Raw genomic sequence first — 13,132 nt, 5'->3', positions numbered from 1 at the left:
AACTTCAAGGACCTGACTTACTTATTTCTAAGTTCAAAACTAGAACAGCTTTTTTTTCATTTGACTTTGTGTTCTTGGAAGTTGCTCCATGCTTAAACAGGTACTTCAACTGAATCAGAGCTCTGGGTTTTGCCTTCATAGAGCTTTTCGTAAATAACAATAATAGAGGAGAATTTTAATGAAAAAGGGAAAGGAAAGATCACCGTGATGTCCCTAGTATGGGAAAACATAATTTTTGAAGATTATTTAGAATGATTATTTAGAATGTATTTTTAGTAATTTGACATACACAGTTTGCTCTAGCAAGCTAGCACTTAAATGGGAAAGCTTTGCTTCCTCTAAAAATCAGAAAACTGAAACTTCCTTGCAAAAGTTTATGAAAAATGGAAAGTGTTTTGACTTTGTTTCACAGGAAAAGAATTCATTGCATGAAGCTGTCAGTCACTAACATCGAGACACTCATTTTTCCTACAAAAAAAAAAAAAAGCACAAATGGCTTTCATTATATTTAGCTACAGCTTTAAGAAAATTTAATCAACTTAAACTGTTTAGTCTTTTTCCCTGATGAAAATCATAAAGTCAAATTCACATTTAAACCTGTTTAAACTGAAGCTCCTGTCAGCACCTCTGTTTATATTAAATCTATAGGCATGAAATGCACTAAAACGAGAATAATGATATAATGTCTTAAGTGTACAATGTTAACATAGGTCCCAGACAGAAAAGTGGGATGGACAGGCTGAACACTGTAAAGCAACTTTCGATGTGTTATATTTACAGCTGGCATCTTTTCTAAATAGTTGGTCTTGTACCTTCTGTGCATTCTGCTGATCCATCTTGTCTCTGCTGGCCAATGTCCCTTCATTAACATCAGTATTTCACCAGAAAATTGCTACCTGCAGAGTTTCAGAATGGGTTGGCACACTGGATATTGAATTCTCCTGGTATTACCTTTCAGGATCAACAGTAACAGTTACTGGGAAAAGAACACCTGGGACATCCCATTCCTATCTACAGTGTGCCTGTTGTGTGCTAACCCCCCAAAACAAGCCAAAGTCAATGCTCCTCCATCTTTTCAGTAACAATGGTATCTGTAAAAAAAATAATATAGGTAATCACAAAGGAAAAAAGCTGCTAGAAAAATACCAGAAATTGTGGATAACTGATATTAGATAAATATCTGTTTATTTTCATATGGAAGTTTCATCTAATCAGAAGTAAACTACCCAGGAGGTCTCAATAACTCAACTATAGATTTTTTTTTTCTTCCATATTTCATATTTTATTAATACACCCTAAGATTAAAAAACAAAAACAAGACAACAAAACAACTAAACAAAAAACAAAGAAACAAAAACAAAACCACATCTCCCCAAACTCACACTGTTAATATTAGGTCCCTTTTTCTGGGCTTTACAATGACTTCTTTCAGTTCTCAAGTCAGTGGCTCAAATCATACAGAAAGCAACAGACCTTTCGGATATGATGGGCCTGCCAAATGGGCTGTGGGATTAGTACAATTTCTCTTGGTGTATCTATAGCACAATGCTGCTCCTTGGTATTTGCTGAAAACTGCATTTATTTCAAGTCATGCAACCAAAAGTACTATTTGTACTTGAAAAATTAGGACAGTACCATGGAAATAAATTGGCCAGCTATTGCATTCCAAGGACTTCCAGCCTTCACAGTGGTTTCACAAAAAGGTTTTGGAGACACCAGGAACCCAGTCCTATATTCCCAGGCTATACCAGTATTTCCTGGAATATGTAGCACTGAATGCTACCAACGGTAAATATTTTATAAAGCCTGTGATAAATAAGATTGTAGAAGATTTAAATCAGTAGAGGTTCCCTGAAATCACCTCAAGGAAATCAAAAGCTAAACTCTAGTCTACACTGGGATTGGGACTGTCCCATAAAGATTATAACTGTGTAAATAGCTGATATCCCATACAAGCTAAGGGCTGCTGATATAGGACTCCAGAAAGTCAAATTAGAATTTTTCTCTCTTTTATATAATGCAATTTTTTTTTTTTTTTAGTTTTGTTGTTAACTGGTATCTTTCATGGAGATCTTTTATTTAACAAAAAACACTGAAGAGAAAAAAAAAAAAAAAAGGAAATTATCTTTAGTTTGTACATCTTTTTAGTCATTTTCCAGTTGAGAACTCTTGTAGGAATTACATTTGCTTCTTATGATTACCTGCTTATTATTGCTCTTAGGGTACCATTTCCTTGTTACATACATAGATATATATAACAAGAAGGATAAAATACCAGGATTAACAAGATAACAGTTCATCATTGTCACCCAGTCAATTTATGGGAGGGAACAAATCACTTAATCTAGTCCATTTTCAAATTAGTCTGGCACTGCTCACTGTGTTCACAATATTCTGATGACTAGAAGAGTTTGCATGTTTTTTGCAGAGGATAAAATATATTGGATGCAGGTAAAAGGGCTTCTATTCTGAAGTTGATAATATAAAGGAACAATTCATAATACTATTTCTGGTATCTTGATTTTGTTATCTTATTAGAAGATGTACTAGTGATACTTGATTTCACTTCACCAGATAGATCATGGATATTACACTGTTACTAAGGACTTACATTTAAGTGACTTATCTCCCATAACACTGAAATTAAAGGAATTCTTGTGAAAGTTTTATTATAGCCAAACAAGGCAACACATCACACAGCATTTCATGATTTCAAAACAGACACTAAGAGTAGGTAGGAAAATTCCTTTTATCATCAGACAATTCTTGAATTTTGAGAAAAAGTTTCTCGTGTGAATTTAGGATAAAAATTTGGGTGTTTCTTTACAGATATTAAGTAATTTTAATTGAGTCAATAGCTACAACAGCAACTTAAAAATAAAAAGAATGACAGTGGTTTACAAAACACCAAAATAATCTATTGATGCTAATTTTGGTCTGGTTCACCAAGATTTCAAACACGTGAACATCTGAATGAATTCGAAGCAAAAATAACTTTTTTTTTTTATAACTTTTTTTTTTTTTTTGGATGAACAACAGTACTAAAGACTGAGAAACCATGCATTTTGCAATGAAGATTATAATGCCTTTCATATAAAATTCACTGTGCTTAAACAGAAATTCTGCTGGCTTTACCTTTTGTTAAAACACTTCCTGTAAAGTCCTGGCTGAAAATTGCAGGTTCTGAGTCTACATAAACTGAATGGTTAAAGAGTAAGTATATTCAAATCCTGAAGAACTTTACCATTGTTGTTAAAAATATGTATGTATTTCTCTAAGCTTTTATGCTTATTTACATATGAGTCATTGCAATTGGAACTAACAAAAATCTCATTTTGCATTCTCTGCATAATTTCTGTTGGGGCTTGTTAACATCTTAAATTAGATAGAAGTAAAGCAGAATTAAGTTTACACATCAAACTAATGCATTAAAATACAGCAAATGTAAATATACCAGGAACTTGCTAAAGGCTTTTTTACTACTAGATTATGTCACTAACTTCACAGCTATCGAATCAGTCATCACACAATCATTTAATTGATGGAGAGCATTATTACCCTGACAGTTTTCTCTGTCACGTTTTATGTTTTTGTAATATTTTTAGTCTTTTTCTCCAAGGATTTTCTGTATTTTGGCATTCATTTGAAGAACTGTATTTGTCTCCTAGTCCATGCTAGCTTCTCCTCTCTGTTGACAGCACATTTGCTGCTAAATTCTCATTTAATTACACAGCCCAGAGATCTGCCCACTAACGTGGTTAGACTTTTTCCCTGGTAATTTCTGAGCATATTAAATTCCCTTCTCAATATCACCAGACGTGATTCTTCAGTCAACTATGCTTAAAATGCAGTAAACTACTATTTCCATGTTCCTTCCCATTTTTCTTTTTCCTCCGCCCCTGAAAATCTTGGATTATTATCCTGCATCCTTCCGTGTCTACCACCTTTGTGGACCAGGCTCTCCACCAATATAAAAAGCAAAATAACTGCAAGGAAGCCACTGGAACATAAAAATGTTTATACTAATATTCCCATCTTTACAGTGCAATCTATGTGAGACCTTATCCCAGCAAAAACTAGTGGAAATAGAGGGAGAAAGATGAAGCAGAACCTTATAATACTGATTATTGTGGCAGATGTAGCAGAGCCTCATCAGGTGATTTCACAAACTTGTAGGATGCCAGCAAGTACAATGAAGGGTTTAAAAGACAGTAAAAATGTATAGTATTGACAAGTTTTTTTTTTTTTTTTTTTTTTTTTTGTGTGTGTGTGTGTGTGTGTGTGTGTGTCTAAACTCACTGCCTATTTACAGAGGAATTAAATATTGCTAGCTCAAACAGCAAATCCTCCACATTCCGACACATCATTTGCTATACTATTCACAAGTCTGTTTTGTTCTCTCTTGCCGTCTGTAAACAGTAAGGGTAAAAAGATATCAAAGTGATCCAGCTTTCGGGAAGAGACAAGGAGGCGAGCCCATGCCACATCAGTGGGACCAAAATTCCGAAGAGGAAGATTGTGTCCCTTTTTTCTCTACATTATCAATTGCTAGCCCTTCCCTTCTAGATTCACATGGGACTTTGGCCCAGGGTTTATGCTGTGAACGTGACCTGCCCCAGCTGCAACTCAGTTATCCACATTCAATTTTTTTATTCTTTTTCATCTTTTTTTTTTTTTTCCTTCTAACCATGTAATCTTCTTTGCTTGCATTTTAATTGCTTGGAATTGCCAAGTTGTTTTGGTTCAGTCAAACCACAGAGGCGACATTTATCATAATCGTTACACTGTGAACCAGTTCAGTTCTCACCAAAAAGAACTGTTATTCCCATCAGTGACATTGTGTTCTGAAAACAAGGCTACTGATTTGGCTAAGGAAAACAAAACAGCCTTTCCCACTCTGAGATAGCTACAAGACTCTCATCTCAACCATGAAACAAATGGGGGGTGCCACAGAACCAAGGATGTTGTAGCTTCTGGAGGACCATTTACTGATACAGAGGGTAAATCATAGTTAGGGAAAGAAAGATGCTTCATTTTGCTACATTTTTTTTCCTGCACTCTTCATGGATCAAAAATTCAAATTACTTTTATTTTATTTTTATTTTTTTTAAAGAAAACATTAATTCTACAGGAACTATTATAAATTTCTAGTTAGAATTAATATGGCAACTCTTCAAAATCTGTTAATTTTTAGCATGGTGAGAAGAGATCATTTCATGTGTAGGCCAGACTCATGAAGAATGTGAGAGCTCATGATTTTTTTTGACTAGGCAAAACAAATCAGTTCTCTGATCACATTCAGTGATGCTGTTAGCTATTAGCAGTTTGTCTTGCTTCTTGGACAGCACAGTCAGGGAAAAAGCAGGCTCAGAGGTCTTCAGCTTACATAAAGTGGCCACAGCTAATGGATGAAATATCTGGAGTGCTTCAATAAAGCTGGCAGAGCATACTCAAGTTTCTTCTCACCTCTAGAAAAAGGAAAACCCACCTGTGAAAGCAGACCTGCTCTAGATCATTTGTGATTTGATTGAAGGGATATAGATGGAAAGCAAGCAGTTTTGAAATCCCAGGACAACCTCATTTCCATAATATACAAAGACTTTGTCACTCAGCAATGAGGCATACCCACCTCTGAAAGGAAGGGTGGCTTCTGCTGAGCAGCAGTGAGCAATAGTTTAAAGACAACAGCCAAGGAATATTACAAGCAGCAATGCTGGAAGGGCATTAGTAGGGGGTAGCATGTATTTATCCTCATTGGAACTCAGCCTAGAGTAGCATTTCAAACTGTTTTTTCCTTTTTCAAAAATAATTACTATGAAAACACTCAACCAATACTGTCAAAACAGATGTCAATATTCATTCAAAACATGTAAAAGCCTTTCATTATTAAAAAAGAATCTAACTCAGAACATTAGAAGCTAAGTTACAGAGTTTTTACATATCTGTTAGCAGGTCTTCAACCACAGAAAATATAGGTAGTGCTCCAGATCCAGATGTCTAGAAAAAAGAGGCTAAAGAGAAATTCATTACCTTTGCACATAAAGTAGCTGAATTCATTAAGAGCTACTGAATTTAAAAGAACTGTGAAAAATTAAAAAGGTTACTTATGAACAGAAATCTGAGAAAAGCCTAGTGGCAGCACGTGGGAATTTGTTACCATTGTAGAAAATAGGGAGTGCTAGAAAACTGTATGGTGGGTAAGAACATAGCTTAAGGGGACATAATAATGGACATAATAATTTTAAGGGGACCTAATAACTTTGAACAGAGAAGCATTAATGTGAAGCAAAGTTACTACTGAAGTCCTTTAAAGATTGCTGTCAGAACTGATTTCAGTAGTTTCATTAATTCCTTAACTCAAAAGGTGCCAATGAAATCTGACTTTCACTGATGCAGGAAATAGGTTATTACACAAGCGTTGTGTGGCTACACTAAAAATAAAAATAAAAGTTATGATTATCATGCAGAGACTTTCTGCTAAGAATTGGGAGATCAGCAATAGAAAATGATGGAAATAAGAGCATAAGATAAAAAACAAAAACAAACAAACAAAACAAAAAAAAAAAACACGGTAGTATTCCAGTGGGCTACAGTATAATGCAGTCACCAGGGTGATTTTACTGCAATGTATCAGGAGACTATTCTAGAGAAGGTAAGACAATGTTTTCAGGCATATCCTTGGGAAGACTGTATCTAGAACGAAGTGAGCAGCTGCAGTTATCTGTAAGAAAGAAAGATGATTTCCATCTGAAAGAAATCTAGAAGGCGAAATAATCAACAGAAGGCAAGCCTACTTTCAAAAGGAAGCTAAGAAGAAGGTAAAAGGGGTATTACGGAACTTCATAAGCAGCTTAGAAAGCTGACAGTATAAAACACTTATTTAAATCACAAGACAATCTCAGTTCTGGAATATCTGCATATAAATAGCTGTGAATATGTTTCAGATGAAAGTAGGTTTCTAAAGAAGTAACAGAGAAAGGAACAAAACAAATTACATTCAAGACAGAGCAAAGCAGGGCTGGTTTATGACAGATTGAAAGACTTGTCATAGAAGATGACTGGACTCTGTAACTCTGGAGGTGCCTTCTAGCACCACAGCAGGATTGTATTATTTACTGAGCTTGTCTAAGTGCTTAATTTCAGTGAAGAAACTGGATGAATAACAAGCACAGAAGAATTACAGCAACCATCTGAGCAAAAAATGTACCCTGTGATTGCTCTTTTTTCTAATCAGAATATCAGATTTTTTTTTTGTTCTCTAAAGAACGAAAAGCAAAGAGATTTATCTTTAGAGAAGAAAAAGTATTGAGAACAATAGAACAACCAAAATTCTGATTCCAGCTGCCTCAGCTGGACAAAGCAATGAATTTATTGGGCTCCATATAAGACATTTTAAACTTAACTACCTATTTGAATCAAGTCCAAAATATGTCCCCCAAGTTTTAAGCTAAAAATATTAAGAAGGTAGGTGAAAACTAGAATGTTATGCTTTCCCTTACTGTAACATACAGACGGAGCAAAATAAAACAGAAGTATTTACTGACCAGAAGGACAGGGGCGAGGACTGTCGGTGTACAGACTGCCTCCTGTCAATAGGCGGTTATGAATGATCTTGTATAAACAACTTCATTGACCTGAAGGGGAAGTAAGGCTTAGACAATCAAATTCTTAATTTTTTGAAATTTCTACTTTCAGTTACAGTGCTTGCAAGAAAGGTATTAGAACTCAGGCTTTGGTATTAATTATATTAGTAATACAAATTATACAGGGCAAAACCAATATTGTCTACTGAAACTACCGTTTTATGTTTGACATACAAAGGTAATGTATGACACAAATACCTAACCAAACACTATTAAACATGGAGTTCCTCAAAAGAATAAATATATGGGAAATACAGAAGACATCAGAAAGAGCAGAAAAAAATAAAGCAATACAGAATATGTCACAGAATTCTGGATCAAAAATGAACGTGAAAAGTTAAACACTTTTTACAATGTGCTGCACTAGAAAACAGTAGTAACTGCATGTGAAGGTAGTTGTCTATTGAATCATCATGCAGTAAAATTAAATTGAAGATACCCACCCTAATAATCTGTTACAGCCTGTAATGACAACTCCGACACAAAATTCAGCTTGGGCTTAAAGAAATGAACAGATAAAATAAGTTCAAGCAAAGAAAGGAGATTTATCCTGTCCACAGCATGAAGAGATTTGGTTCCATGTTGGTTATTTGGGTAGAGCTGTGATGTATGTTATATATTAATGTGTTCAGTTAGAACAGCTAAATTCTAAATTAGTGTTGCAGGATTTAGAATGAATCTGGGTTAGTTATCCTGACTGGATTTAGTCTGCTCAGACCTAAACTTGCAAATTCTGTAGGTTTCCTCCTATTTATTATCATGCATATCTCATTTCTTCATGATAAGTGAGGCTTGGAACAGATGTGAGACCCGGAGAGAATTGCTCCAGGCCACCACCAAGATGAATTCTCTTAGAGAAAAATCAAACAAAGCAGAGTCCGGGGTAGGTTCTGAGCTCCACTTAAATTGTGTTTATTCTGACAAGAGCAATCTAAAAGAATGAAGAGGGGCTACACAATGTGCCTGAAAGAAGGAGTGATTACATTTTTTGAGTGTTATGCTGTCTTTACATCAGAAACACAGTTCCAAATGTGCTTCTGCTTTTAGTAAAGAGCTCAGCTAAGCTTGGCATCTACCTATAGCCTGTTGTGAAAAATAAAAATAACCTGGCTTTGTATAGTTTGTATTTTAAGCAATAAGAATATTTTGGTTTTAATTTTAGAGCTTTTTATTAAAACGTATTTTCCAAACCCAGGATTCATGATATATATTTATTATTAATTGCTAGGATGTACCTCCGAAAGATGAAGAACAATATTGTGGTTTAGGCATTAGGCTGTAACTAAGATTGAGACCTAGGTTCTTCCTGTTGGAGTTGTTTCAGACAACTCATTTAACTATCTGTGCTTCAGTTTATCCATCTAGAATTAGGATAACAGTCCTCTAGTTCAGAGAGATGTTAGAAAATTTAATTTAGTGATAACTATAAAGTGTCGGTCTAATCTGTGAAGGACTGACATAATTACGTTCCAAACAGGTGATCATTTTAAAGAAGTATCTAAAGGGAAAAGGAACATATTTTCAAGATTACAACTCAAGATTTGTCTCCATGCATACTTAGTACCACAAAATTTTCCCATAAATCATAACAGCACAGTAACATTTGACAGTGATCACTGTCTGTTTCACTTTGGGAGTCAATAGCAATGCATACCTGTGTTACAAACAGGAGGACTTTTCTGAGTTGCTAGTGTCCTCTCAGAGTTTAACATAAACACTACAAAGGGTTTTTCATGCTCTTTTCAAGGAAAAAAAAAAAAGGAAAAAAAAAACAAAAAACAAAAAACCGCAAGCAGTTCTGATAGTATCTACTCTAATCTGACTTTTTATTCATTCCAAATTTTCTCTTCTACATTTTTTTTCTCTTGGCAAACACAGAGAATTCTAGTGGGGTATAGCAGTACGTCTTGACCAAATGTTTTGAAGTTAAAATACTCTTCTTTTAGTTGGATGAAATGAAATAAATAAATAAATAAATAAATTATGGCATCTCTGTTACCCTGAAATTTTCTACACTCTTGAAAGTTTTTCTATGCCATTGGTAGTAAATAATACATAATAGGTTTAGGGAGAAAAAAAAGGAGATGTTGGCCTTTTTTTAAACAAACAATAAAGTAAACATCAGTCACAGCAAGAAGGCAGCAAAATTTCTCATAAACATTACCAGTTTCTATGAGTCTTAAAAACATTAGTGTTTTCTTCACTTATAAGTAATCATATGAAAAGACCATTTTTGTGGTGGTTATCAGCAGTAAACCTGCTAGAGGGCTGGCATACAACCATCTATAAAGGGACAGTTCCAGTGTTAGGTCAGATGTGCACCAAGGGAAATTTCTGGCCATTGGTGGAACTTCCCAGCATAAATTTGGCTGTATAATTCTGAGTCTTTCCTGCATAAGTTTTTCCAAGGAGGACCAAATTAAAGAGCTAGATGCATATATTATTCAGCCCTTGGAAAGATGTCTTGATTTTTAAAAGCTGAAAACAGAAAAACAACCTGTACAAATAATGTAGTATTGATCCAACAACAGTTCATTTTAACTTCGGATAAATGAAGACTAAAATTACAAACCTTTCATTGTCTGTCTTTTCCCATGCTGCCTGCTTTCCTCCATATAACTGAATTGGAATGGGGCACCTCGTCCCATGGGTGAGGGGTGCGCATGTGGTAATTGGAGGCCCCAGGGGAGGTGGTCAGGGACATTAATACCTACCAGTGCCCTCAGGACCCTGACAGGAAGGAACTGTGAACTACATGGAATCATCATGTTCACTGTCATGTATCATGCACAAGCTGAGATTTAAGATATTTTGAAAGGGAATAGCTATACATGATCAAGAAAATTACTCATTTGAATTCTTGAAGCTAAGGATGTGCATGAACCCCCTGACGTTAATGAAAAATGTGCATAGCCCAGTCCCTGGTTGGATCAAAGTGGTTAGCTCCATGCAGGTTAAAACCTTGAAAGATTACATTTTGTACAAAGTAGAATCTAGCAGTGGAAGTTCTTCAATTCTTTGTTTGCATTAAAGCAATCCTAAACTAGATTTATATTAGGAGGTATAGTCTAATCACTGAAGTGTATGTTTTATTTTATACAAAAGTAGTGTTTAGATCACAACCATTTCTTCTCAATTTTATTCCAAAGGCAACTTTAGCTCCACATATCCAAGTGATAGTGTTCATTTAGCATGTAGAAATACCCCTATTAAACTTAACTCTGCATTACTCTGAAAAAGGCAAAATAATCTAACATGTATTTGAGAAACAATTATAGTAAAACACTGAACATCTTTATCTATAAGCATGTCAGTGAATATATTTGCATATATTCTTAAATTTTCTCCCCCCAAAATACCTGAAAACTTCCTAAAATTATCCTTGATTATTAAAAATAAATACATCAATAACCACTTAGTATTGATGTGAAAAATCCTGTGCAGTAGAGTATCATAAGCCAGGGTAAATGGTCTACCCAGTGGTATTATTTTTATGCTGCAGTTTTTCTATTTTGTCTCTCCCTTGTTCTTGCTCTGCAGATAATTACCTATTCATGTGAGTTTCTGTATCAGCAGCTACTATTTGTGAAGAACTTTTACTTCTGTACCAGAACACCAAATAATTAACGCTTAATGCTGAAATATTTTTACTATAGTATGACTTGATATATCTACATTGGGCTTCATAACACATATTAAAAACCTTTCAAAACCCAGGAAATTACCAGATGATCTAAAATCATTCTCAAGAGGTGAAGGCCTATTAAGATCTCTGACAATCAAAATTCCTAGTAAAATAAATCATAAAGAATCCTGAAGCTGACCACTTCTTTTTACCTTTCATTGAAAAAGAAAAACTGTATTGCTACAGTTTAAAGGCCTAGGATGGGGAATTAATAAATAAATAAATAAATAAAAAATTGTAACCAGCTGAAACTACAAAGGAATTTAAGTTTGGTAAGTTATATTTAACCAAGATGGACACTGGGTTTAACACCCTTATGCTTTAAAAAAATACATAAAAAATGCCAGGGGCTATATAGTGACCACTTGCAGTCAGACACCGTTCCCCTCCTCACCGAAAACAAAAGCATTAAAACATGTGTTTCTCTGCTCCTTTCTCTCTTTGTTACTAACTACTCTACCTTTTTCTAGTACCAAGTTTATTCTCAATGAAGCCTGTTGCAGACTCTCCTTCGAACACCACAAGGACACAGGATGGAATACTTGGACTGTATGCAGTCTGTGAATGTTAAAGCCTTTGATTTTGCTTAATCAAAACATGATGTTTTCCTTCTTAATCCCATTTACCTGTTGCTAAGATAAGTACAACTAAACATAGTGAAAATAGAAAGTGTGATCTAATAAAACAGAGACAAATCAGTTACTAAATATTGGAACTTTAGGGAACCTGATGGAATGTTGCAGGGAGTAAAAGTTAGGCATGAATTCACTCTTCCTAGTTATCTGCAACTGACCATTTTCAGTACATTCGGTTCTGCAGTTGGCTCCTCTGCAACCACAGAGATAGCAGTTAATTGCTTTAGTTGATTAGAATTCACAGCTGTGTCTGCAGTGAGAAGGCTACTTCTGAAATTAATGGAGCTATCAATCAACACAATAATTTGCTAGAGAGAAAAGCAACTGGTCAGCTGTCCACTTATCAAGAAAAACAGTGAAATTTCTCTGGGAAAACTCCTAACATTCAGTAGGACAATCATATGCTTCCCTCCAGCCTTAAACATCAACACAAACACTATCCTACAGTGTTTTTAACTGTTCTCAACACTTTTGCCAGATTTCTTTTCTGTGCACTGCCATGTCAGCTGCAGTAGTCTTCACAGCTTCCTTAATGTATTTGATCAAGAAGCATCAACCACATACAAGCCATACGGGCATATATTTCACCATGTGAAACTTTATGATCATATTTTCTGAATGTCTTTGCCTAATACTCCTATAATAGTATCCACACCATTGTGCTATACGGTGATTAGGTAAACGTTGTTAATAAGACTTTGCTAAATGTCTGTCAGTAACTGGTATGATAGATCAAATAAATAAGAAAGCAAGTGTGAAGACTTACCTGCTCTGAATATTTTTGGAACCAACAAATGAAACACTGTACTACTCGTTTGTTGCACCCACTGCAACTCATAATATACTTTGATAGCTTTTGATATCTTCTGTCAGACAATGTACTTAGTCATTCAAAGGTGAAATTAATTAAAGTAAGAAGAAATTTGAGCTATATGCTATTACAACAAGCCTTGAGTCTGCATAGTAGAAAGCCTCCTTTACACTGATTCACATCCTTCAAATATGTTATGATCAACCTTGTCTAACTTACCACAGGAATTTTACATTTGCTAGTTCTGAAATTAGCTTGTTAATAGGCAGTAGGCTTTACTTCTATTGGGATCACTGCTAGTCTCATCTACCCCTCAACTTGAAGAGGACACAAAAAAATAGTAGAACTCTTCTGTAAC

The sequence above is a fragment of the Netta rufina genome (assembly GCF_964035555.1).
Source record: "Netta rufina genome assembly, chromosome: 9".
Classification (NCBI taxonomy): Eukaryota; Metazoa; Chordata; class Aves; order Anseriformes; family Anatidae; genus Netta; species Netta rufina.
The sequence above is the reverse complement of the archived record's forward strand: the minus strand, read 5'-3'. Positions refer to the sequence as shown.